Source organism: Cupressus sempervirens, chromosome 8 (genome assembly GCF_028749045.1).
Source record: "Cupressus sempervirens isolate cs-2001-9-10 chromosome 8, ASM2874904v1, whole genome shotgun sequence".
NCBI lineage: Eukaryota > Viridiplantae > Streptophyta > Pinopsida > Cupressales > Cupressaceae > Cupressus > Cupressus sempervirens.
The window spans coordinates 337864543-337892255 of NC_143125.1; the positions used below are offsets into that span (position 1 = coordinate 337864543).

Genomic DNA, 27713 nt, shown 5'->3' on the forward strand with positions numbered 1-27713 from the left:
TCTCAATAACCAAAATATATCTCAAATAATACTGATCAAAGACTCCAAAAAGGTTGAGTCAAAATATGTCACAACATGACATCATAAATCAACATTTTAGTCCCATCATGGCGACTAGAAAATAACCAAGGATAACTGATCGATGACTCAAAAATGGTTAAGTCAAGTGTCTCATAAATAAGAATCTCAACTATAACAATCAGTAATTACAAAACATTACATAGAGCATTCCATCAAATAACCATGGTTGGGTTTATAAAGATCGGAAATAAGACATCATCACTACATCACAATCATAACCCCCAAGCCTCTAGTAGATGTCCTATAACTGGCCAGCACTAGTCAACCCAAAACCCAAAATGGAAGCATAAAGAAATGCACAATGCAAGCACATGTTTTGGTTTGCTAAAATTACATACTTGAATTAAATGTGGAGGTTTTCAGTTTTCAGTTTCCAAATTTTAGATAATAAATGGAGGAATGTTTTCACGTATTTCCTAATCCCATGTATTTGTTTTAAAGTTTCTCTCCCAAAACTATTAGTTTCAATTTTCCAATTGTTCTAACATTATATGGTTTATATAAACGTTGTCTAGAAATGACTCCTATCAACTTCCAATAGTCAATTAACAATTCAATAATTGCATGATTTGAAACTTCGATTAAACACATGCCAATGATTAACCTTAATTAAGCCAAGTTTAATTAAGTTAATTATTAATATCTCTCTATTTTAAATAATATTTGACAAACTATTATTAATATTTTAAATCATTTATCTTTTAAAGAATGACCCATTAATTCAATCTTTTCAATATAATAATTATTTATAACTTAATAATATATATATATACATATATACTTATATATATATACATAAATATACATATATACATATAAAAATAACATTTTATAAAATGAAATATAATAATCAAATCACAAATCGCTTCATAACTTTTGAAGTCGATTACATATATTTGTATGACAAAACGTCACCACACAGAGGAGTTACCATGTGGGCCTGTTGTCGCAGGCTTGCGACAATGTCGCAGACCCTACGGCAGCAGTGTTGCCAGCCTCTGCCATGTATACATAGTGGGGTGGGGGTACGGGCTCATCCCTCCCCACACACCTTAATTTGCATTCAATTTTTTTTTTAAAAACAAAACAATCGTATAATATACAATTCAATTTTTGATTCGGTTTTAATTAAAAAAATTTGCGAAAAACTCAAATCGCAAAGCGATATGACATTCGATTCCTCAATAAGATATATTTATATTTATATATACATATGTATGTATGTATATATATATAAATGTAATTATGTTTTTTTATATATATACATATATATATGTAGAAATTAATTAAGCATAACATATATATATATATATATATATATATGCAAATCTGAATTAACATGTCCATAGCAACACAATTCTCAATAAATTTTCTAATGGATTTGGCTATAATTTAAACCCTAGTCCCGTGTTCTCTTCAAATCTATGCATATAAATTTTTCTCAATTAAATATTAACTACCTGTATTGAGAAAGCATACAACCAAAATAGGGAAAACCCTCAAAAAACATATGGAAGACACAATGAAGATAGGAAGTGCAAGATGCGGAAATAACATAAGCAAAATCACAAGAGTCTACCCGGATTCTGATGCTAATTCGCTTTTCCTCAGAAGACCCGCAGAGCAAGCTTCTCCCTTCTCCAAACTTCTCGAGTCCTCCAATGCTCCAAAACACTCTCCAACTGTTGTGTCTAAGCTTCTAGGAATGCCTGAATATAAAGAACTCTCAGGAAGCACCTAGAATGTCTCTAGAAACAACTAGAAAGTGTAGACAACTAAGCTTGAGTCTATTCCAACCTTCTAGATGAGTCATAAGGTTGTAGACACCATGTGCTTAAATGGGTGCACTAACCCCCATGTTGTTGACATATGAGAAATAAAAAGGTGCGTTTACTCCTAGGCAAGCTTATAACTTTTATTTAATTTTTTTATAACTTTAATTTTAATTTTTAGAACTTTTATTATTATTATTTATTTATTACTTTATTATTATCTTATAATTGTTATTAATTTTTAATTTTCTTTCATTTAATTCTTTTTCTCATTTAATTAATTATAGTCAAAATATCAAAGATCATGATATTATATTAATTTTCTCCAAATAATTAATTTATTAATTAAATCTATTTATTAAGACTTAATTAATAGAAAATTCACCATAGACCTCCAAGATAAAATATAAAAACCCATCATAGAACAATTCACACAAAATCAATCTAAAGGGTGAAAAATCATGAAATATGTCATCTGACACATTCGGTGGGTAAAATATCCAGATACTTGTCCTACCTCACTAGGAAAAATGGTTTAAGGGTTTGGGATTTGGACTTGAGAATTCATCTCCCTTCTCTTATCATTGAGATAATATAATAGGGTACGCTCATCTTGGCAATTCAAGGAAGTCGATACCCGGTACCTACAACCTGCATAAAAACCATGCATGTACATACAATATATATAATACTAAGCTAAACAGGCAATGGCAAGAAGTGGTGCATCATGTAGATCTCGACTAGCAGGTGACTACGACTCACTTCCTTAACCACATCAGAAATGCCATACAATAAGAACAAACACACACACCATACACATGCAAGTATGGGGTAAGTATCCATAATAAAGCACATGAGATAATAAACAATCTAACTAATCATCATCAATAACTGAAAGCAATGTAATGATCATCATGCATACATGAAATGTAAAGTCTAAATGATCTCATCATATATCCACTGAATCCATAACATAATGTCTGATAATCTCAAAACAATACCACTAATCCATCAACATAAAACTAGTCTAGCATAGTCTGATAATAATAACAACAATGTGTCCAGAAAGATGTGAACGAGGGTAGGCACTACATGATTTTTTTTTAAAAAATTAGGTCTTAAATGTATGTACAGGATGTCAGCTCCAATCTGATAGGAACAGTGAATCAAATGGACTAACAATGGTTAGGGATTCTCCCTAGTTCAAATTCAAAGTTATGGGATGCATAGGTAAATGCCTCCAGACAAGACACACACTATATACAAAGGCAAATAATGTTGAAAGGTATGTACAAACTGGTGATGTATTAGAAAATAATATGAGATAGCAACTAGTTCACAGGCCATGATTAGTAACTAACAACATCTCATAGTGCAAAGGATGTGATCAAGGAACGATCGACAAAAACTAGATAGAATCCCAATAGATGGAGGAGCAACAACTTGCTACACACGATGCCTATTTGCTAGGTTTTCACCATGGTACTTACCCAAATTGCTTGTTTGCTAGGCCTTTTGGGTAGAATATTTCTCCTTTTTCACTTTTTCTATGTCAAGATGTCTATTTGCTAGGTTTTCATCAAGGCATTCATTTTTTTCATGACTTTTTTTTTTTTAAATAATATTTTTTGGGACTTTTTGGATAGAATCATGAATATTGCTGACGAATCTTGAAAATGAAACTATTGTCAATCCTTCTAGATAATAACCTATAGACCCACAAGTGACTGTAACTATGTAGGCTTCATTCAAAGTTTGTAGCTAAACTCAAACCACTAAAATAGCTTTAGTATATACGATCGTGTACCACATGCAAGACAATGTTTGCCTCTCACAAATCAAGGCATATGAGAATAGTTGGGTCAAAGGATCATTTGTATAGGATGTCACTGATGATGATGTACTCAAATTCTTGCTATATAGAGATTCAATTTTGGGTGTTGGACAAGTCAAGTAGTAGGATTCAGACATAAATAATAGGATACAAGGAAGAACTGAGAGGATTGAGACCAACAAATTCCCACATGAAGGTTGATGGAGAGAGCTCAAGTGTAGGGAGTAAAATATTTTTGAGTAAGAACACATAACATTCAATAAAAATTGTAAAACTTATATTCATGGCATTATCTTGTCCATTTTATATCCTTGTAAGCTGATGAAAAGATATTGTAACAGATTTATTGTGTTCTTCTTTGGTCAATAAAGCTGTAGAATATATGATCTTGTCTTTTCTTTCTTCTATCATTACCACAATGGACTTGTTCTTGAGTATGGGTATGTCCAATCTTCCATCCTTGGGTACATCATAGAATTATTCACCCTTGGATACATCCTTTATTTTTACTTTTTTGCAATCTAATGGTGCCTTTCAGTTTTCACCAAGAAACCTTTTTTTTCATTATTTATTTTATTCTCATTTTTTGCGAATGGAAGATGGAGTTAACTCCCCAAAATATACCAATATGTTCAATTTGAGAGAAATTTATTCTTTATGGTCACAATCAAAATGCCTTCATAAAGTTCAAAGGCTTTTATGAGAGCATCATCATTGTCGAATCGATCAAAGATCGGTGGTCCATGATAGTCCTAATCCAACAGTTCAGGATAACTTGAGGGGATGTCATAATCAATGTTGAATGGGCTCTTGTCAAAGGTATATATATGGGTATTATATTCAGTAGTGTCATTGGGATCATATTCAAAAGTTGGAGGACTTGGATCCCAGAATGTTACAATCAAAGGTGGAGAGTTGGTTTGAGTGACTGGTGGAGTTATAGTACCATGTTTATTCTCCATAGGTAGGTTGTTAGAGTCAACAAAGATGTAGTCAAGTGCATAAGGATTATCAAGCTCATCAATTTTAGGTTTGGTATCCTCAACTGCCTTTTCATCATTCAAAATATTCCTAATCTCACACAAAGGTACCTTAGTACTAGGAGAACTTATTCACAATGGCCTAAATTTGAGCCCCAAACTAGGAGGTCATCCTTTTTGCAATGATAAGATCAATTATTCCTTGTTTATGAGTTCCAAGACCACTACATTTATCATAGCCTTTTTTCTACATGATAGTAAACCCAGGTCCATACTTGTTAGGAGATATCAAAGTGGTTTTTTGTTCTTCTTTATCTTTCTCAATATATATGGATGTATTCTCATAGACATGTTCTCATGTAGGCCACCTCCACTAGTGAAATTGGTAGAAAATGAAATTTTGTGTACTGATCTTGAGTTGTTGTACTTGTAGTAGTTGTGGTTTACCATAAGATTTGGGAGGAGTGAGAACTTTTCTTGCATATGTTGCTTACAAAGGATTTAAAATACATCGAATGGATGTCAAATCTACATTTCTGAATGGAATCTCAAAGAATGGAGTCTACTATGAACAACATGAAGGATTTATTGATACAAGTAAGAGGAGTATGGTATGTAAGCTACACAAATCTTTATATGGTTTAAAGAAAGCCCCTAGAGCATGGTATGAAAGGTTACACTGTAAGAATTTGGCTTAGGCCAGAATTCACCCAAGAACTAAAGAACTCAACACAAGCACACACTAGACCAAAATAGGCAAAGTATGATCAGAATGACGATATTCATTCAATAATTGGATGCAAGAGTACACTAGGAGTGCCTAAATATAAAGGCCTTAGGAGAGCTTCTAGAATGCATAGAAGTTAGCACCATGATATGTCATACAACCAGGCACATGTCCACCAGATATGGATTATCATCCATTAAGCACGAGATTAAGTGCAATGATGTGGGGATAAGCCTACAATGGTGTAGCACACAAATCAGTGGAGTAGACAACATGTGCTAAATGAGGAGTGCGAAAAATTGTGTTGTCATCATGACAACTCAATGAATGATGCATACTCCTATGTTGTAGACACCATGTGCATAATTAGAGTTGCGTAACTCAATGAGAGTTCACAAACTCCTAAGTGTCTCATCTAAAATAATAATAAGATAATGCAAAATAATTAAATAATGCATTAACCTAAGTAAAACTTAAGTAAGTGTAATAAGTAAATACTTATTTACACCAACATACACAATGATTTGGTGAAAATTGCCTATGCAAGAACTAATGATAATGGAAATTTGTATTTGAAAAGTGAATCTGAAAGTAAAATATTGCTAGCTGAATTTTTTTTGATGGTATGATATTTGGAGGAAAATATTCAATGTGCAATTCATTTTTTGATCAAATGAAGAAGGAATTTTAGATGTAAATGTTTGGAGAGATCAACTTCTTTGTGGGATTGCAAGTCTATCAAATGAAATGTGACATATACCTTACACAATCTAAGTATGTCAAGGAGATATTGAAGAATTTTCAAATAGAAGAATTGAGACCCATTGGAACACCTATGGTAACTGGACACAAGTTGTCAAAGAATGATGATTTTTTTGAGGTGAATCAAAAACTATAGAGGTCAATGATTGGAAAGTTATAATATGTTGTACATAGAAGACTTGATATTACATTAATAGTTGGTATTGTTGCTATATTCTCTACTAGTCCTAGAGAAAATAATATAATGGCAGTGAAAATGATCCTAAGATATCTAAAAGGAACAAAAGACTATGGATTATGGTACAAGAAAAATTGTAAGTTTGAGTTGAAGGTTTTCACTAATGTAGATTGGGCTGGAAATGTTAATGATAGAAAGAGTAAAAGTGAAGGTGTTTTCTTTCTAGGCAAGAGACTAATTTTATGGGCAAGCAAGAAGTAGAACTATATATCACAATCCATAAAAAAAGATGAGTATGTTGCTGAGTATATGAAGGAAGAGATAACTGAACTTGTTGTGATATATTGTGATAACACAAGTGCTATAACTGTATTAAAGAACCTTGTGATGTACACAAAGACTAAACGTATTGAGATCAAGCATCATTACTTGAGAGAGCTAGTACAAGGCAAAGAAGTGAGTTGGAATATGTGAACACAAAAGAAAAAATAGCTGACATATGAACAAAGGCTCTACCTAAGGATTATTTTGAGTATCTAAGAGGTAAGTTAGGCATCATTCCCATACATGAAGAAAACTGACTAGAGATGCTATATTGCATCAATTGTTATGATCAAAATATCTTACAGATTGATGCAGGAGGTCATACTTTAGGAGCTACCTAAAGGTGTGAAAAGAAAGACAATGAACTATGAGAAGATGAAGCTACAAATAATTTTGAAGCAAGATGATGGAATGTCATTTCTATGTCAGCCAGAATAGTAACATGAAGATGTTATGTATGTCAGAGCAAAGAGATGAGATGCATGAGAATGGTTGATGTGTTTGGCATTATTTTCAAAGAGGGAGAGTGTGTGTACAAGTTACCATGCATACTACACACACGCACACACACATACATGCAGACATACATACATACATGTGTGTGTGTGTGTATAGAGAGAGAGAGAGAGAGAGAGAGAGAGAGAGAGAGAGAGAGAGAGAGAGAGAGAGAGAGAGAGATGTGTAGTTACCATTCATTTAACAAGGGAGAGAGTGATCAAGGAAGAGTATGTGCTAAAATGATAGAGGGGGCACTATCATATAGTTGATGAAAGAGGTAGTATCCAGAGATTGTATTGAATGAGAATTGGGAATGAAACTAAGAAAGAGAGAAGACAAACACATAGGGAGATGACAGTACAAGTTCAGAAGCTGATATAATGAAGATTCATGGTAACTAGATGTGTTTCCATCAATGGCAAAGAGGGAGATTATTGGAAATTAAAATTGGAATAATTATTATGTTATGATTGATGTCAAACATACTAGTAAGACATTATCTAACCTATTGGAGAGATATTTACTAACAATCATAGAGTGCCATATCTAATGATTTATGAATAGGATTTGAAAAGAAGAGATAGCAAGGTGAGTGTTGGAATGTTCAAAATGGGAAGAGTACTTATGAGAGGGGGGGTGAATCAGAAGTATCACACTTTTAACCTTTTATAATCCTTTAAATCAAATAACTGAAAAGTAAACTGCATGCATGTAAACATATAAATGAACATAAAGTAAACACATGCAATAACACATAACATTAAATTTGGTAACCCAAAAACTCTCTAGGAATAAGAAGGTAAAACTGGGGTGGGGATGATACCCACAAAAATCACTGCAGAAATAAATGTTTGACCACTTTTGATGGTCTGCCTTGTGAAAGGCCTGAACTATTAAAGGCTTTACACTATGTCAATAGTGACCTAGTTAGAGGATTTACAAACACTTTACATGAAGTGTTACACTGTTAAAGTATTTAGTCACCTCTTCAAAGGATCTAAAAAGTAGTTGTTAAGCTAACCTATCAACATAGGATTTTCACTTATCTAATAAAATGGCTAGAAAGTATTAGGAATCTTTGACCTAATTGCTTACAATCTTCAATTATTGATTTCAAGCACTTGATCTGCTCCTTCTGACTTGGTCCTCTGAGATCTGATATCTGATCATGTCCCTTGTACTATTCTGATCAATTGGATATGAAATTGTTTCTCTGTTCCTCTAAGTCTTTCCTTCTTTACACTGAATTTTTCTATAATTTACCCATACACTACTCTCTTAATGGGGTTTTTGACCTCCTTTTAAAGAATTTGAAGACTTAGGGTTAGGTATGGATCTACGGTCCATATTGAATCTTGAGTTCCCACTCATTCCTTGCATTTTCCTCATTGGTTGCATGCCTTCTCCATTTTTCTGATTGGCTGCATGTTGATTGCATAGGAAATGTAAAAGATTTGTCCTTATCCTTTTTCTCCTTTGAAATCCTTCTATGTTGGCTCCAAAAATAGTTTACATCTGAGTTTGTGAGGGCACAAACTCATATGCTAATTATGTGTTACTTGGCACATATTGGACTACTGGTGCTCAACACATATACTATCCTGGCTTGCTCAACACCTATTACATTCTGTCTTTCTCGACACATGTAAGATCTTGGATTGCTCGGCACATGTATAGTTCTGGATTGCTCGACATTAACTATGACTCGGCACCTGAAGTCACTCGACACCTATTGAAAATCTGACTTGGTACACACTGTGGCTCGGCATACATATTGTACTTGACTTCAATGTAGAAAGTGGTTAAGTGTATTGACACTCAAATGTCAAAACCATCTAAGACCAACAATATCCCCCTTTGACATGAGTGTCAAAACCACTTAACTAATCATTACTAATTTGTCCTTATGAGTACCTTATCCACAAAATTTCAAAAATTGTTCAAAATACCTTATAACTCCCCCTTAGCTGATTATGCCTTGTCATTCTTGCAACCAAAATTGTGTGTTGAATGTGCCTGATACTCTTTGTCTTTTGCATTGTTCCTATATTCTGTACCTATGTATTGTTTTATTCATGTCTCCCCAAAAACATTATTTCTCCTCATCAAGAATGCAATCAAAATTTATAGTATTTTCCCCCTTAGTTATATCAAACTATTATATCTCACTTATATCTCCCCTAAAACATATATCTCCCCCTTTTTGACACTAATGTCAAAGGGTTCTAAGGAGTAATACCATACTTAGCCAAAAAAATACTATTTACCCCCATTATAGTTTTCAGAGCTGCATCCCAATTCTCCAAAGCAATATCAAGTGACTTATGCTAGATAGCAGTCTCTGCAGAAAGGTGTACAAGTCCATCAAGTGTAGAAAGATTAGGATCTTTCTTTAGAATTGTTTCTACATATACTTGCTCCTTGTGGAGGACTACTAAATGTGGGGTTATGGAGGATTGAATTTGCATCAATTTAGCCTTAATATTGGCTTCCTCTGCTGTAAGTACAACTAACTCCCTTTGAATGTGAAGTAATTGTGCAAAATGCTTCTCACTTTGAGCTAGATCCTTTGGTAGTTGCATGCTAGAAATTTTCAAATTTATTTCCAAGCTCATTATTCTCTAATTTTTTTCTTGTGTGAAATTGGAAAAATCACACAACTTCCTATACAATGAGAAAATGTTCTCAAGTACAACTTTGACTTTGTCTATTTTCTTGGCCAACTCTACCTATTCAAGTGTTATTCCACTTGATATCTTTTCATTTACTTTTCCTTGAAATTTTCTCTCTAACCATTCCATCAATTTAACATTAGTATCCTGGTCTTCATTGGTCACCTAGTCAACTATATCTGGTAGTTGCTCTATTATTGACTTTGCTTCATCTGGTGACTGCAAGCTTAAGGCATCCATAAAGATGTCCTTAATGTCATGTAATTCTTGCTTGTGTTTGAACTCCTTCCTGAGTATTTCTTGCCTTATCCTTCTATCTAATGCATTTTACATTTCATTGATTTGCACCATTGTGATGGTCTTGGAATCATAGGAGCGTATTATAATATCTTCATCTAATTCAGGGTCTCCATGGTGAATTACCCTAGCTACTCTAGTTGAGCTCAAGCCTGGAGTTGAGATTTGCAAAGGTGTGACTTCAGTGCTCAGATTGTGAAGGGTTTTTGTAAGAGTGCCAGTCTTTGGTAGTTCCACCAATGTCTGTATGGAAGCCTAAGCCTTTTCCTTTGAGGTATCCTCCTTCTCATCTTATTTCCCTTCTTCTATGCTTGGCTTCTATGTGTTGTCATTTGTTGCTAGAGGTGGTGGAAGCATCAAAACTTTTAGTCCTAGTAACTATGTAGGTGAAAGGTGGTTCCTTTGGTTTCACCTTTTCTTTTTGTGGTGCTGCTACTACCTTTTGTAACTCGTCAACACTCACCAATATAAGGCTTGTGCATAACTGTGCTTGTAGAGTGGATTGGTGAAGAATCTTGGAGAGATCCTCTGTTGTTAGGGGATTGATGTTCTAAGTTGAATTCTCAAGAACATCTTTAATGGTTACTATCTCTGTAGGTGTAATGGTTACATGAGGTGGATTAGGAGGTGGCATTTGTGTGTCTTGCACACTCTATTCTTCTTCTTGCTACTGATCAGTTGTTGCCATAGTTTCTTCTTTCTATGTTACTTCCTCCTCACCTTTTTCTTTATCCTCCTCAACTTTCTTATCTTCCTCTTCTTTCTTTTTTTGTTCTTCAGCTCTTGTTTTTGCTTCCTTCTCCTCCTCTTGCTTCTCTTCCTCTCCTTTCTTCTCCTCTATTTTACTTTCCTTTGTCTTTTCCTTGGCACCATTATCTACCTTATTTGTTTCCTCTACCTTAACATCAGTTATCTTATAAATTGTTTTCCACAATTGTGTGGCTTTATTTACTACATCCTCAATCTTGTTTTGAAGGATGTTTAAGGCTCTATACTTAGGTACAAATTTTCCACCATGTTTCCTATTAGCCTTTGTTACTTGATCCTTTGTCATATTAGGCTTTACTTGAGCCAAGGTGGATTCTCTAATTTCCTTTTCCATTTTTAGACAATAATGTCATTTATTCTCAATTATCTCATACAATTCCTTAGGCATAGTATTGTCAAGTTCTAGAGGTGTATTTTTAAATTCTACCATCAATGCAAACACAGATTCCTCTACTTTATTTTTCTCTTCTCTACTGAGCTTATTAAAATTAAGTGTATTTAAATCATTCAAATCTACACTTCTAATCTTTTCACAAAGTTTATCAATTGTAGACTTAGGAGGATGACTTACCACTCTAAATTGGCTAATATCCTTTGATTCTATTTTCTCTTCATCATCTATATCTATTTGTGCTACATACTTCCTTCTCTTCTTCAGCTCTTCATCAGGATGTTCAGTCGCTTTCTTCTTCTCTTTTGATGCCTCTTTAGCCTTTTGAGTGGATGCTCTTGTAGTAGCCCTTGTTACTGGAGCTGGCTTAGCTTGAGCTGGCTTAGTGACCTTCTTAGGCTTAGGTTGAGTTTTTGTCTTTCTCTTCTTCTTCTCGACAGGTGTAGGTGCTTCCTTGGCTTCTTCTCCCTCGACACCTTCCTCCTTGTCTTCTCCTAAGCCCTATGTCAGCTTTACTGGGCCTTGCTCTTGCTCTTCTTCTTCTTCTTCACTATCTCCTTCTACTTCTTCTTCTTCTTCTTCACCTATTTCACCTTCAATGCTTGCTCCAAATTGCTTCTTTATCTTTTTCACTATTTTTTCTTTCTTCTTGATAACAAAAGTTGTCTTCAATCTAGTTTCAACTTTGGACTTGACAACATCATAGGTTCCAAAGTGAGGAGCCTTCTTGTCTATCTCTTCTGCTAGCAATGTTGTGATTGCTTTTGTGATTAGCCATCTTACTCTTGGTATTGTTGCATGGATGTAGGTGTAATCAATGTCAACCAAGAAGCATATGCCATTGACATGTTTCTCTACCATTGAGATCGGTATTCTCATTCTCTGCTTCATGAACTTCTTAAAATCCTCAAAATAACTAGTCATCTGAGCCTCAAAATTATCTCCCATCTGATCAACGAACTCATTGATTTGTGTGATTGCAGACCTTTTGGAATCCTAATTTACCTTCCCAATTGAAGGGAATTCTTCCATCACATAAAAGAATATACAGACTAATATTGATCCAAATTTGCATTATGCTCCCTTGGATCTTCTTATAGTTCCCAAATTTTCATTTATTTGCTAAAGCATTAGTTCTACTAGATCATAAGTATGTTCTTTCTTTACCAACTTGTAAGCTACATAAACAGCTATGCAGGGTACACTATTCAGTCTGCTAGATTGGTAGAATTTGTGTGAAATTATTCTCACAACAAAGTCAAGTAGGGGTTCAGTTACAATGTCTATGGTCATTCCCCTATTTTTCCATTTGGCTCCTATATTCTTCTCAATGACCTCTTTTCTATCACTTCTCAAGGTCTTTTGGTCTATCTAGGGTTGAGAGTCTCATAACCCTATGCACTATCCCTTTTGTAATCTTTATAGGTCTTGTCTCCAACCATAGACAACCATCATGAATTCGACTCAAAACAATGTGAATCCATTCAGTCTTAAACACTGTAGGAAAAACTAGGGTTTCTATCAAACCCTTTTTCTCAATGATTTGGAATTCATCTTTCAATATCTCGCTATCACATAATTTTTCATAGGCATGAAAGATTTCAAGATCACCTATCACGCTAATTTTGTAGTTATAACATTTCCTCACATCTTGTACCATGACAACCTTAGGTGGGATAATGGACAATGCACCAGCTGGGTCATTTTTGTAGGCAACTTCAGGGATTGGCCTAAATTTGGGTTGTTTGACTTCATTGCTAACTAATTAAATCTCATGACCTTCCTTTGCTTTGGGGTTTCTTGAAATAGAGGCCATTTTATCAAACTAGGGTTTAAATGTATTAAAACTTTAACTTCTACGTAGCTTGGCAGTTGATAAATACCTTTGAATCGATGAATTTATACTGAATTACTATTGAAATCCATGCAAATGGCTGTTAAGTTACTACTTGATTACTTCTTTTCTCTTCTCATCTTTTCTCTTGTGCTCAAATGGCATGAAAATGAGCAAAATTCAACCTTATACCTGTCAAAACCTAGCATTAAATGCTTAGTGCATATAGTTTTAAACTCGGCACTTGAAGGATTCAACATGACTCGGCTCTCATTGTATTTTTTTGACTCAGCTTCCACTAGTTCCCCTCTTCACTCGACTTCAACTATCAACTCGACATCTATTGGAGCTTTACTCGACATCTGAGGACAGTTCAACAGTATTTGCAAAAACTTTAGATTTTGACTTGGCATCTTTGCTCATGCAGATTTCTTCAGTACTTCTTTGTTTTGGAACTAATGTATGATATAACTTTGTATATCAGTCCCATACACCTCTTTTTTGCTTAGTTGGATGAAGTGTGATCACTTGACCTTTTAGGTGAAGTGATCTCTCAATTTGATGTGTTGCATTCATCTTTCTTCTTCCAAGTCTTGTTCATTTGCCCTCTTATTTGTTCAACATCAACCTTTTCTTTTCCTTTGTTGACTTTTGTCTTGGGTGCTTTTGACTTTGTTGGGAAATTCCTACTGATATGACTAGTTTTCAAGCAACTGAAACATGTAGTTTGGCTTAACCATTTGCTATAATTCCCTCTAAAATATTTCCTTATGCAATTTTTAGGAATGTGTCCATACTCCTAACAATAGTGACAGTTATACCTACTGTTGTAATCCTAATTGTAGTGATAACCATGGTTGTTTCCTCTTGCAGGCTGATTAGGTGTCCATATAGGCTTTGATCTGCATTCAAATGCTTTATGTCCATATTTTTTGTAGTTGTAGTAGTGACCTTCAAATCTTGGTGTCCTCATGGTCTTGGTTCTACATTCATGTGCTTGATGTCCTTGCTTTTTGCACTTGTGACAAAAGCTTGCTCCTACATACATTAGAGTTATGTCTCCTTTTACCACAGAAATGACAAGTAGGTTTAGTGTTCTTACCTTTGTTACTCCTTTCTTCTACAATCTTGGATGATTCTCCTTGTTCAATGTAGGTGTAACCAAGTCCTGAAGTATCATTACTAGCCCTTGGTGATTTCTGTAGTTGCTCAAAGTACTTGATGGCTTCACTTGATTTGTTGAAACTCTCTGCTATCTCCTTTTCTCTCTTCAACTCATTCTGCAATTGTTCATTCTACATTCTCAAGGTGGAAATCTCAATCTCCTTCATGTTTGGCTCATGATGAGAATTCATCATCTGGCTTAAGGTGTCTAGCTGCATGTTTGATATCCTTTCAAACTCAATTGTCTTCTCCTCCAATCTATTGGTGAGATTTTTCTTGTCATCTTCTATCATGTCCTTGTCTTCAATGGCTCTCTTCTTTTGTTTAGTCACTTCACAAAGCATTATGGCTTGTGATTCTTGTTCAATCTTGAGTAATCTAATTTCTTCAGCTTGTGCTCTATTTTTCTCCATTAGTTCTGCAATTGCTACATCAAATTCCTTGGAATCTCCATTTGAGAACACTTGTGTGGTATCAATCTCCTTATAGTGTATGTCATTTTCAGCTATGGCTAGATCCTTCCTTCTTTTTAAGGACTTTCTCAATTCTTTGCTGGCTTCTTCCAATTTGTGTAGAGCAAGGTGCACATCAATCATCTAATTGTCTATGATCTTCCCAAGTTTGAAGACTTCCATCTTTAGACCTTTTCTCTAAGTTGTTAGGCTTCTCCTTGTGAGAACCAATGCTCTGATACCAATTTTTGGAATGTTCAAAATGGGAAGAGTACTTCTGAGAGTGGAGGGGGGTGTGTGGGGTGAATCAAAAGTATCATAGTTTTAACCTTTTCTAATCCTTTAAATCAAATAATTGAAAAGTAAACTACATGGATGTTAACATATAAATGAACATAAATTAAACATATGCAATAACACATAACACTAGATTTGGTAACATAGAAACCCTCTAAGAAGGTAAAATTGGGGTGGGGATGATACCCACAAAAATCACTATAGCAATAAATGTTTGACCACTTCTGATGGTCTACCCTATGAAAGGCCTGCCCTGTTAAAGGCTTTACACTATGTCAATAGTGACCTGGTTAGAGGATTTGGGTGAACCCACACTAATGAGTTCCACTTTAGTGGAACGAAGAAAGTTCAAAAAGTTTTCCAAATTGCGACTTAGGATGTTCAAATTTAGTTTGACACGTTTGCACGAACATATATGAAAGGTTCGTGCCAACATATATGTTGGGTATGTTCGTGCGAACATACCAGCATGTAAATTCATATGTTCACGCGAACATATTAGCTACATATGTTCGCGTGAACATATGAAAAGTGCATTTCCAGCGGATGGAAAATAGTTTTACAAATGGCAAATAGCTTTACACATTGGAATTTTTTAGGTTTTTTGATTGTTTGCATGAACACATTAAATATAGGTATGTTCACCCAAACATACCCTTAAATTTTTTCAGTGGCCATGAAAATTTAGGGGGCATGTTTGTGCAAACATGTGTTTGCACAAACATTCTTATTATGTTCGCGCGAACATGTAAAATTTGGAAAATTTTAACCCTTTTTATTTTTTGCTCTTTTGACTCCCATAATTGTAGGAGAATGATCTCCTACTGTAAAATTAAAAATGTCAAAATGTGTTGCTCGAAGCAAGCTTTCCAATGACTATAATTGTAACACATATTTTAGTCATTAAGACTTTCAAATATGAGTTTAACTCATTATAGGTTCATTACTGATTGAACATCAACCAACTTTGACACCTCGAAAAACTTAGTAAATTAGGTCAAAAAAAATTTGAAAAATATTTAGGAACTAGCTTATTGAGATACCTTTCTATTCAAAAAAAAAAAAGGTTTATGATAAATTGACTTCAAATTATCTGTGTCAAACAGAACATATGTCTGAATTACAATTCATGTCACTTCAAAACTTCATAAACTATACAATATTCAACCAAAATAAATCAAACCAAATGCATCCTCTAGATATTGATGTTACAAATCTAACGCCGAAAGAATTACTTCATTATCATTTCTAGAAAAAAAAATTATGTGTGTCAAACGGACTGTCACTCTTTAAAAATATTGAATTTTATTATATACCACTTTTCGAAGGAGATAAAAAAATTTGACATAATAATTTTATTTTTTAGATTAAAAAATATGGTTACAAAGTACTCAAAATCACTAGTTTATGTCATCTTGAAATTATTTATAATTTTGGAGATATAGTCACTTAAACGTGACGTTTGTTGCAAAAATATGGATTTCAGTGTCAAAATTGGTCAAAAAGTGGAACCCATTATTGTGGGATCACCCATTTAGAAACACTTTACATGAAGTATTACCCTATTAAAGGATTTAGTCACCTCTTCAAAGGATCTACAAAGTAGTTGTTAAGCTAACCTATCAACATAGGATTTTCACTTATCTAATATAATGGCTAGAAAGTATTAAGAATCTTTGACATGATTGCTTACAATCTTCAATTGCTAATTTAAGGCACTTGATCTGCTCCTTCTAACTTGATCCTCTAAGATTTGATATCTGATCGTGTCCCTTGTACTATTCCAATCAACTGGATATGAAATTTTTTCTCTATTCCTTTAAGTCTTTCCTTCTTCACACTGAATTTCACTATAGTTTACCCATATACTACTCTCTTCCACTTATGCAATGGGGTTTTTGAACTCCCTTTAAAGATTGTGAAGACTTAGGATTAGGTATGGATCTACGATCCATATTGAATCTTGAGTTCCTACTCATTCCTTGAATTTTTCTCATTGGTTGCATGCCTTCTCCATTTTTCTGATTGGTTGCATGCTAATTGCATAGGAAATGTAAAAGATTCATCCTTATCATTTTTCTCCTTCAAAATCTTTCTATTTTAGCTCCAAAAATGGTTTACATTTGAGTTTGTGAGGGCACAAACTCATATGTTGATTCTGTGTTACTCGGCACATACTGGACTACTAGTGCTTAGCACATATACTATCCTGGCTTGCTCGACACCTATTACATTCTATCTTTCTTGACACATGTAAGATCATGGATTGCTCAGCATGTGTATAGTTCTAGATTGCTCAGCATTAACTGTGACTCGACACTTATATACTGATTGGCACCTAAAGTCACTTGGCACCTACTGAAAATTTGACTCGGCAAACACTGTGGCTTGGCATACATATTGTACTCAGCTTCAATGTAGAAAGTGGTTAAGTGTATTGACACTCAAATGTCAAAACCATCTAAGACCAATAGTGACGTCATTAAGTTGTTGAGAAGAGATAATTTAAGTATCGTGGAAATACAATGGGCACTTGATAAGTTAGTCATTGAAAAGATAATGTATTTTTTAATCATTATAAGAAGTGAACTAGAAAAATGAAATTGATGTGTAAGTCAAAGGAAAATTTGATTTAAACTCTAGGCATGACTAAGTGTCAGTGTTGGTCGGTCAATGAAGGAGTTGGAACAAAATATTAAAGAACTTAAGAAGAAGTTGAACAAATAGTTTAAGCCAAGTGATAATTATTTCCAAGAAAATTGATGAAGGAAAGTTAGTAGTGACCAAGTGCAGTAATGGCTGAGTGAACCTATGGGTGTTGAGTGAAACATAAAAGTGTAATTCAAGCTACATAGTGATGACCAAGCAAAAGAACTTAGTGATTCCAAGTGAGAAGAAAAGTTAAGATTTTTAAAAGAATCGAGTTTGAGGCCAACAAAATTGATTTTTTTGGATGAGTCAAAGGACATGAATGATAAGGATTGATAAGATGGTGTATTTAATGCACAAAGATAGTTTTTCATATGATCAAAGGCAAGGATTTGATCAGAAGTTTCTATAAGTATCAAGAAAGGAGAAGGAGAACAAAATAATGGAAGGATTTGATAAATCTAACATAATCCTAAGGTCTACAGTGATGTGATCATAGTTTAAGGATACACAAGAGATGCTTTCTAAGGTTGGTTCTTTATTGACTAGTGATCTTAAGGAGAAGAGCAGTAGAGGATAAGTGGAAGAGATTGGTGAATTTGAATTTCTTGAAGGGATGCCAAGAAGATCAATGATGAAGATGATAATGGATGCTAATCAATGAACCAACAAATGAGAATAAAGATCTAAATTTTCAAAGTGAGTTATATTTTACAAATCAAACCTATTGTTACTTTCTAACCATTATGACAGTTAAAATCCATTAATCAAGGTTGACCTAATAGTCATTTTGTAAATCCTTTAATCAAGGTGACATTCTAATAGAATGACCCAAGCTCCTTTAACAAGGTTGCTCCTAACAAGGTGAATAAATCCTTTAATAGGGTCACATTTATAAGTGTGTTGTATAACATTTAACAAGGTTGGCTCTTAAGTGAGCTCACTTCACAAGAGTGAAGAATTGGTAGCATGTTACTTGGTGGTTTTTCCCAAATTAGGTTTCCACATTAAATCCTAGTGTCAAAGTGTTATTTATATGTGTTGATGTTAGTATTCTATTTTTATAGTTTTTTATTTATTTTTTAATTGGCACACATGTAAACAAAATATAAAGTTAAGGAATGTTACATTGATAATATATTTCTATATGGATTGAGCTATTTACTAAGATTTTTTGAAGCTTTTGAAAGTTAAATTGGTGCATCTAGACCTGAGGATAACTGAGCCACCCCACCCCAGCTATTCTAATGTTATATGATGATATTAGATTTATTTTATATCTAGGGATATTTTTATTGTGTTTATCTTGATGTCAGTAGTACTTTATACACGTATGTGCCAATGGTCACTATGATATTGTGTTTTACCATACTTGATTACTATCTAGTTTAAGGATTTTTTTAATATGTTCTCATTGTTGGTGTAACTAGTGTTTAGAGGAAAAGGGGAGGCATTTTAATAGGATACATAGATCTCCACATTCCATCACTAAGATATTCAAAAGGAAAGGAGGCAATAAAGGGAAAGAAATAATCCCCAAATATGATTCCTCTTTATAACCCAAATTAGATTACCTAGGACCCAAAAGAGAAAGGGTGTTAGTTCCAACTGTTAAGTATAGAGGAGAATGAAATATAAGGAAATAAAAACTCTTTGGCCCTTATAGGATAATGTGTATGACAAATTGAACCAATTTCTTAAATAATGTAAAACTAGATGCTAAGTGTTTACAACCATCCCCAATTACGATATAGATCTAGGATGAAGATATGAAAGGAAATAAAACATTAAAGATTCACCTTGAAATATGTAGTAGAATATATATCTTAGCTCCAAAAATTATGGATACAAACTTGTTTCTGAATATCTGACTGTAGATTCCTAGAAGAAATGATGAGACAAACAAAACCCATAAATTATTTTTTCTAAAAAAGTGGCAATGTCCAAGTCGATCTGTAGGGTCAAATTGCCATTAGGTTGTGTAGAACAATAATTAGTATGCAAAGAACATTAACAAATAAAGTAAACATTCACAAACCAAAAACTAAATTCACATATATGCTTAGACAAAGAAAGAGAACAAGAAGTGCAAACCTCACAAGAGAAAACACTCCATGCTTTCTTGATTCTGTAGATGTGTCCTTTTGCTGTGGATGTATGCTCAAGATGCTCAAAAGCTGCTTCAATGGAGATGGGTAATGGAAAATTGGTAGCTTTTTGAGCTCTCAATTTGGCATTATAAGGGTATGGTTGATTGCTTTGGTTCTCAAAATAGCATGGTAACTTTAGCTCAAAGATTGTTGATGAAATGGCTTGGGATGGGATTCAATTTATAGGCTAAGGGGTAGAGAGATGGAGGGCTTAGATGCAAGGATGGATGAAGGCTTAAGGAGGGCTAAGATGCACTCAAAGGGGAGCACATGGATTGTGCTTGTTTAGCACCAATGGGAAGGTGACACTTGTCACAAGGAGGATGAGTGTGAGAGGGTAGGGTAAAGGGTTGGTTAAAGGCATGATGAGTGGGGTTGAGTATGTAAGAGGGATGTAAGAGGAATGAGTGTGGAAGAGGGAAGAGTGTGGAAGATGGGTGTAAGAGTCATGAGTGGGCTTGTAAGAGTCTTTATGTTTTGTAAGAGCACTCATGACTTAGTGGTTGGGTTTTTTGAGGGGAGACTTTGGTTTGGATTATGAAAGTCTTAAACTTGTTTAATGAATGTGACAACATTAGGGGGTGGATTAGGCTTGGGTTTAGGATTAGATTAGGGATGTTAGAGATGTGCAAGTGGATGGCATTAATGAGGGTGGGTGAGTTAGTGGCTAAGCTTGTTTAGTATGGGTGGATGGGGTGGATTAGGCTAAATGGAGGATTAGAGATAGGTTAGGGGTTTTTGAATTTGAGGATTTCATTTATCAAATAGATTTATTTAATAAATGGGGATTTTTGGAATTAGATAGGAGAAAAGGATTTAATTGATAAATAATAGATTATTTGATTTATCAATTAGGACTATAGATGATTAATTAAATTAATCAACTAGGGATGGCAAAGGATTAATTAAATAAGAATTTAATTAATGATGCCTTTAGAGATGGCTAAATTAGATTACCAAAGCAGTTTAATCAAATTTAGGTGTCTACAAGTTGATGTGTACTAGGGACACTACAATAGATTCAAACCAAATTCTCTCCAAATCTCCTAGGAAGTTCTTTCTAGATCCGTATGCAAAATCCTACTATCATGTTCCTACATAGATAAAATGAAGGGTTTTTGTTATTTGTGGATGAGGGCTTGCCTTGGTGAAGCCCTAGATTGAGGAATCAACCATGCATTGAAATGTAATTGATAAAGGAAATTCTTGCATGTAGTAAGATCAAATAAAATATGCAATTACCTCCATGGATGCAAGTGTATTTGATATGTGATTAAGTATTCAAGTGTAATATCCTTCACTCAAAGAAACCATAAAGAAATCAAAGAAGCCAAAACCTCATGTTTGGAAATGTATGTGACCTACCATGATGAACAATATAATAAATTTAATGGATTTTAATGATAGGTCTTCTCCTTAGAAGCAAACTCTACTACCACCTTATAGGAAGAAGCTTGATGTAAGAAGGAGATGCCAACACTTGAATGCTTGAAGATGTTTTCTTGAAGAAGAATGCCTTGATTACTTGATGTCTTATGGAAGCGTTGTAAATGCATGATTGTGAAAATGAATCCCCCAAGCCTCCTTATATACTATTTTTTAGGAAATTAAACAAATCAGACCGACTGGAGAACAAAATAAATCAATTGGAAAGCTCAAGGTCTTTTAGACCCTAAACCTCACAATCACCAAAGACAACATCAACCTTGATCTGAACTAGGTCAACTTGGGGTCAACATAGGTCAACCTAGTCCCAAATAAGGGATAGATACAACCTTGGAAAGGTCCATAAGGATGTGCATATGAGACCGAAAGATAACATGTGTGCCAGGAGATATGACTAGAAAGGTGAGAAATGATGAAGAATCATGAGATGGAAGGGGGTAGGAAAAAAGAGACAAAACCCACATTAAGGAGGGCTAAAAGGTATCAAAATGAATCATGTCCAATTTTAAATAGTGCATTGAGCCCCTACTTTAGTGGGAGAGGCAATTCATTCTCTCAGTAAAGGAAGTGGAGAAGAAAAATAATGTCAAACCAAGGTAGAAAATCACTAAGCTTAAGGACATAAACCCCTAAACTCCATTCCTATGCATAAGAGCACAAAAATTAAGTGAAAGAAAAAAAGGAAAAGAAAAAAAGAAAAATAAGCCCAAAAGAAACAAAAGGGGTTAGTACTAAAGCCCAAATCAATTAGTGAAGAACTTAGCTAAGGAAATGTCTCACCCACTAACATAATATTTGGAAGGTTATTACAAAGCATAAGAGATCACATAGGAAAGGAGAGAGCACCACAAAGGACTATGTGATGTAGGAGTATCCTGGGTGTAAGAGCAATCTTGCATCACCCAAAAAATTCTATTTTCAGTTTTTTCTATTTTAATAAGGACTGGTAGATAGGGTAGTTACTATTTATGGGAACTTGCTATTTTTACTAAGTTTTTCATATGAGCCTAGAATTTTTTCATTTTCTAGGAAGGTTCATTTTAGAGTTATAAGCCTACCATAAAAATTTCATTGCTCCATCTTAAGTATCAGAAAAGTTATTGTGAAATTTTGGTTGAAAAATTTGCAAAAAAATCTTCAGGCTTGCTGTTGGAGGCCTTAAAGTGCCCGGATGAGGTCCAAAAACTCAATGGAAGGGAGCTAGCACCAGTCTAAGCCTATAGATTAGGAGCTTGTATTTCTAAAAAGTGGTTATAATAGCCAATCAAAGTAATGGTTTGAGAGTTATGGCCTTCCAAAGTTGAGCTACCTAAAAAATCTAAAATAATGGTCAAAGATGTATTTGGCCAACTTTATTTGTATTGTTAGGGTCTATTAGCCCTAGGTATTAAATTTCAATGTCTAGAACCTTCTCGAGCAGCATAAAATTTCCTATTTAAGAAAATCTTGAACATTGTCTAGGATAGCTCTAGGTGTTAGTTCGCTACATAGTCTTGCAGATTACTATAAATGAAGGTGCCCATGTGGGTTAGCATATTATACTTGTAAATTATGTGATTCAATCTTTGTTGTGCAAATAAGAAGTCCATATTTTGTTCTTTCATTTGCTATTATTTCTTTGTTTTCTATTATGTTTTATGGTATTAAGGGGAGCACCTTCATCAAGTGGTATCAGAGCTAGATTTCTCTAGTCTGTGGATAGATCGTCGACTATGGGTCAGTTCACACTAGGACCATGGTTTGGGTTGAGCATGTAGACAAATCATCAATTGTGAGGTAGTTTGCACTAGGGTTTTAGTGAAAGTGCAAAAAATGCCTCCACAAAGAGAGCATGGCAGAAGAGCTATAGGTGTTACACCTAAGGGTTTTAGAGCCCTCCAAAGATAAATCCAAGCATTGGAAGAACAAATGTGTAGAGGAATAAATCTTACCACAAGAGATAAAAGTGAGGATGAGGACAAAGAAGAAGAAAATGCCGAACCAGAAGCAATTATAAACCTAAAGGAAGAGAGGTTTTTTAAGGCCATCTCCAAGATTGGAAAAAGAACTAAGTTTGAGGTTCCCACATTTTTGGGAAATCTTAACCCAAAGGAGTTGATCGATTGGATCAATGAATTGGAGGAGTACTTTGAGTATGAAGATATTGAGAATCCTGATACAGTCAAGTTTGCAAAGGAAAAACTGAAGGGAAATGCAAACATTTGGTGGTAGGAGGTTCAGTTGGAGTGAAACAAAAAGTAAAAGGACAAAATCACCAGATGGGATCGGATGATAGCTAAACTAAAGCGACAATTCATTCTTGTAGACTATGAGCTAGATTTGTTGAAGAAGATGCAAGGGTTGAAGTAAGCGGGAAAATCTGTTCAAGAGTATACCAAAGAGTTCTACTGAGTTCTCATTAGAACTGGCAATACAGAAGCTGATAAGGAGAAAGTGGCTCATTATCTTAATGGGTTAAGACCAAGTATTCAAGATGAGCCTGTAATACCCTAAAATTGGCTCATTGCCATTAACCAATTCTGGTCTATTTATGATCAATCCTAAGTCCTATTTCACTAGGCAAATTCTTATTCTACTACTCGCTACTTGACTTAAATGTCAGATGTAGAAAACCCTAATCTGCATTCATCATGCTTATTATTTAATTCCTATAGTATTTACTCATATTAGTTACATTAAACCTATTGATTAATATTTAATTTAATTAATAAGTATTTATACTTTAATTAAATTAAATTATATCCTAAGGCTAATGTACTATGGAATTAAATTTATTTAATTTAATAAATATGCCTATTTTAATTAATTAAACGAAATTATTTAATTAAATGGAGAACTTACTTCTAATTAATTAAACAAAGTTATTTAATTAAATGGGAAGTCATTCCTAATTAATTAAATGAAGTTATTTAATTAAATAAGAAAAGTGTCTCTAATTAATTAAATAGAATTATTTAATTAAATGAAAAAGGTAATTATGAGAACATATCTCATTTTATTAAATTAAATTATATCCTAAGACTAATGTACTATGGGATTAAATTTATTTAATTTAATAAATATGTCTATTTTAATTAATTAAACAAAATTATTTAAGTAAATGGAGAACTTACTTCTAATTAATTAAACAAAGTTATTTAATTAAATGGGAAGTCATTCCTAATTAATTAAATAAAGTTATTTAATTAAATAAGAAAAGTACCTCTAATATATAAAATAGAATTATTTAATTAAATGAAAAAGGTAATTATGAGAGCATATCTCATTTTATTAAATTAAATATCTCTCCAAAATCCTTCTTCAGTTCAAAAAGGGAAATTCTCAGTTCACTGTTGATCAAAAAGGAATTAAATCAGTTAACTCCTTATTCTACTCAAATTGAATAAGTTAACTCCTTATTCTACTCAAATTAAATCATTTAACTCCTTATTCTACTCAAATTAAATCAGTTAACTCCTTTTTCTACTCAAATTAAATCAGTTAACTCCCTTTAATTTGGGAATCTTCTTTTATGACTGAACTTCACCTTTAATCTTGACCGTTGATTGAAATCAATCTCAACCATTGATGGATTCCAAGAAAGTCTATTTAAGAGACCCTCATCTCTTCATTTTGAGAGAGGTTGAATGAGAATTTGCATCGAATTGCTACTGGATTGTGCATTCATTTAAGCTCCCTACTTTCATATTCATTTTCTAGTTTAATTCTCATCTAGATTTAATATGCATACGTTTAGTATAATTTCTTTTACATGTTCTTAGATTAAATGTGCATACTCCATTCTAGATTAATCTGCATAATCATATAGATTAATTTTATTTCAAATCCTTCGTTCTTACAGGGTCTGGTTGCTTAAACACCTCAGATTTGAGGATATCTGACAAGCAATTCCCTTTAGATAGAAGGCAACAGGTCACTTTACAAACTAATTTTTGGATGAACAATCCAATGTTCATTCCAGGATGAATCCACATACAATGACCGTGTTGAAGTGTGTGTGTTAGTAGAAGCCGCATTTTCACATATACAGAGCCGAGTCTGGTTTGAATGAATAGTATTGAGGGGGCATATCAGTTTGTCCTAAGAGTTGAGGAGAAACTAAGCAAGAAGTTTGATAACAAGAATAGTAAAAGAGGTCAAAGTGGAAGATCTAGTGCATGATCTTATGGAAACCATAATGATAATCACAAGAACAAGGATGAGGCTAAAAGTAGCAGTCACAACCATAAGGGAAATACTTCCAATCATTCCCATGATTGGAATAATAGAGATTAGAGAGGAAGACGCAGAGGACAAGGATCTGGAAGAGGAGGCTTCCATGAGAATTTTTTTCACTATGGAGAAGAAGGGCATAGAGAATTTGAATGTTCCTAGCACCTGTTAGGACTCAAAATCGAAGCCCTAATTTTGAGTACCATTGAAAAATTAAGCCCTATAAACACTTTTGATGCATATTGTACCCAACTGTCCTTTTGAGGCTTAAGAGGTGTTTAATATTTCTAACACCTTCCATTCAGTATGTCCACTCATCCTGTGATGATAAATTTACATTCTAAGCCACTTTGTGAAATCTTGTTTTGAACAATTGTTAATTCTACATTTTTGCTGTTCAAAGTGTCAAACAATGACAGGAGGCCATGTTTTTAATTGAATATCTTGCACCCAGTAATGTTTCATGACACAACACTTTGGGAGTATCTAGTGTCCATACCAAAGAACCTATGTTTCATATTTTGAGTCATTTCAAATCCATTTGACTAGGTTTTGAATCTCCAAAGTTGGTCTTTTAATGTTGTCATGTTGATGCAATTTGTTCTAAATTCTAGGAGGCCCTATTTGACCTATTATAACTTTAACCTATTAAATCAGTTTTCAAAGGCGATTCCAATTGCAACTTGTAACTTTTTAATCGCGTCAAGAAGTGTAGAGTTGTCAGTAGCCCTATTCATGATGTTGTATCTCAAAATCTATAATAGGTGAGATCAAACAGATTGTACCACTATGTTGTACTCTAAAAATACTTTAAGTGTGCCAATTTTCAAATCTTGACGAATCCGTCTACACACTTTCCCAGGTCCATTCTGTTTGCAAAATTTGTTTTTCCTACCATTGTTTCTAGTCTGCAAAATCTGAGTAGCTTACTTTGACTGCTCACCAAATGCACCCAATTATTCATCATGAGCCCTAATCCCAAATTTATGTTGTCCTCGTGACAAAGAATCAACGCCCCTATTTTCATTTCCCCAAGTGATCAATAACCCAGTTTATAATGCCGAACCTAAGCCTAGTTTATGTTTTTAAACATTGTTTGCCTGTAGGATAATTGAAGTATGGATGTTCGGAAATTAAAATATTTTGACTAGGAATTCTTAATGGGCTGAGAATTTGCAATATGGTAGAGCGTGTAGGATTGAACACTCATGCCAATTTTCATGGCCTGGTTACTTGAACGAATCAGTTTTTAAGGCCAGCTGGCAGGCCTCCGAACACAAATTCACAATTTGCAGAATTGATTAAAAGTAAGTTTAAATAATGAATCAATGATTGAATTTGAATCCTGTGAGTCTAAGACATCCAATGGGGTCAAGGGAAAAATGTTGAGTTTGGTCTAGAAATAGACAGTCATGATGTAGTTATTCAAGATAATGAAGCTCCGGTGATTGAGAAGTATGCCAAGTATGCAGGAATGAAAAGAAACTTATGTTTAATGGCAAGGGGAGTAGCAAGAGACATGATCAAAGTTGCCAATGGATCTGATGATGAAGTGTTGATTATTAAAAGTTTGATCCATAAAGACTTCATTGCTATGATTGAGGAGCTTCCTAATCCAATTTATCTTTTCCAGGGTGTGGTACTTCAAAGAGGTGCAAAAGGAATTGGAATAAAGTCCATAGAATTGGCCCTTTCAATGTGTGACATAGTTGATATATATGGGTTCATTGTTGATCCAGGTTATACTGAATGGACTCACTATTTTTGAAGTCTATGAAAAGGACATAATCCATTGCAAGGACAGGCTTATTACCAGCTCCTTGAATGCCTTAGGATAATCATAATACATTCTCCAATGCAAGAATAGAGGAAACAAGATTGATCAGTGATTCTGAGTCAAGCAATGATAAACATGACACTTATTTCCGCGATGAGGTTGAATAGGTTAAAAAATGAACATCTAGATAGTGTTGGACCCTTTAGTTCATGCAAGGTTTGGGCAACTATGTCTTCTAAAAATTGCTCCCATCTCAAGGTCCCCAAACATGAGCCTTGTACATAGGAGCTCCAACTACAACAAATTTGAGATACTAAATTTTAGGGATTTGCGCAATGAAGCACATGCACACTATAGAGCTATGAAAGGTGTTACAATGTATAAGCTAGATGGAAATAAACTAAACGATCTTGTGTGTGTGAAGCATCCTTTGGAATTAGAGGCATGA

General features: G+C 34.1%; 1 pseudogene; it reads left to right on the plus strand.

The window, feature by feature from the left end:
- The first annotated feature begins 1043 nt into the window (after nt 1–1043).
- LOC149542724 (sialyltransferase-like protein 1 pseudogene) lies at nt 1044–27713 on the plus strand (annotated as a pseudogene).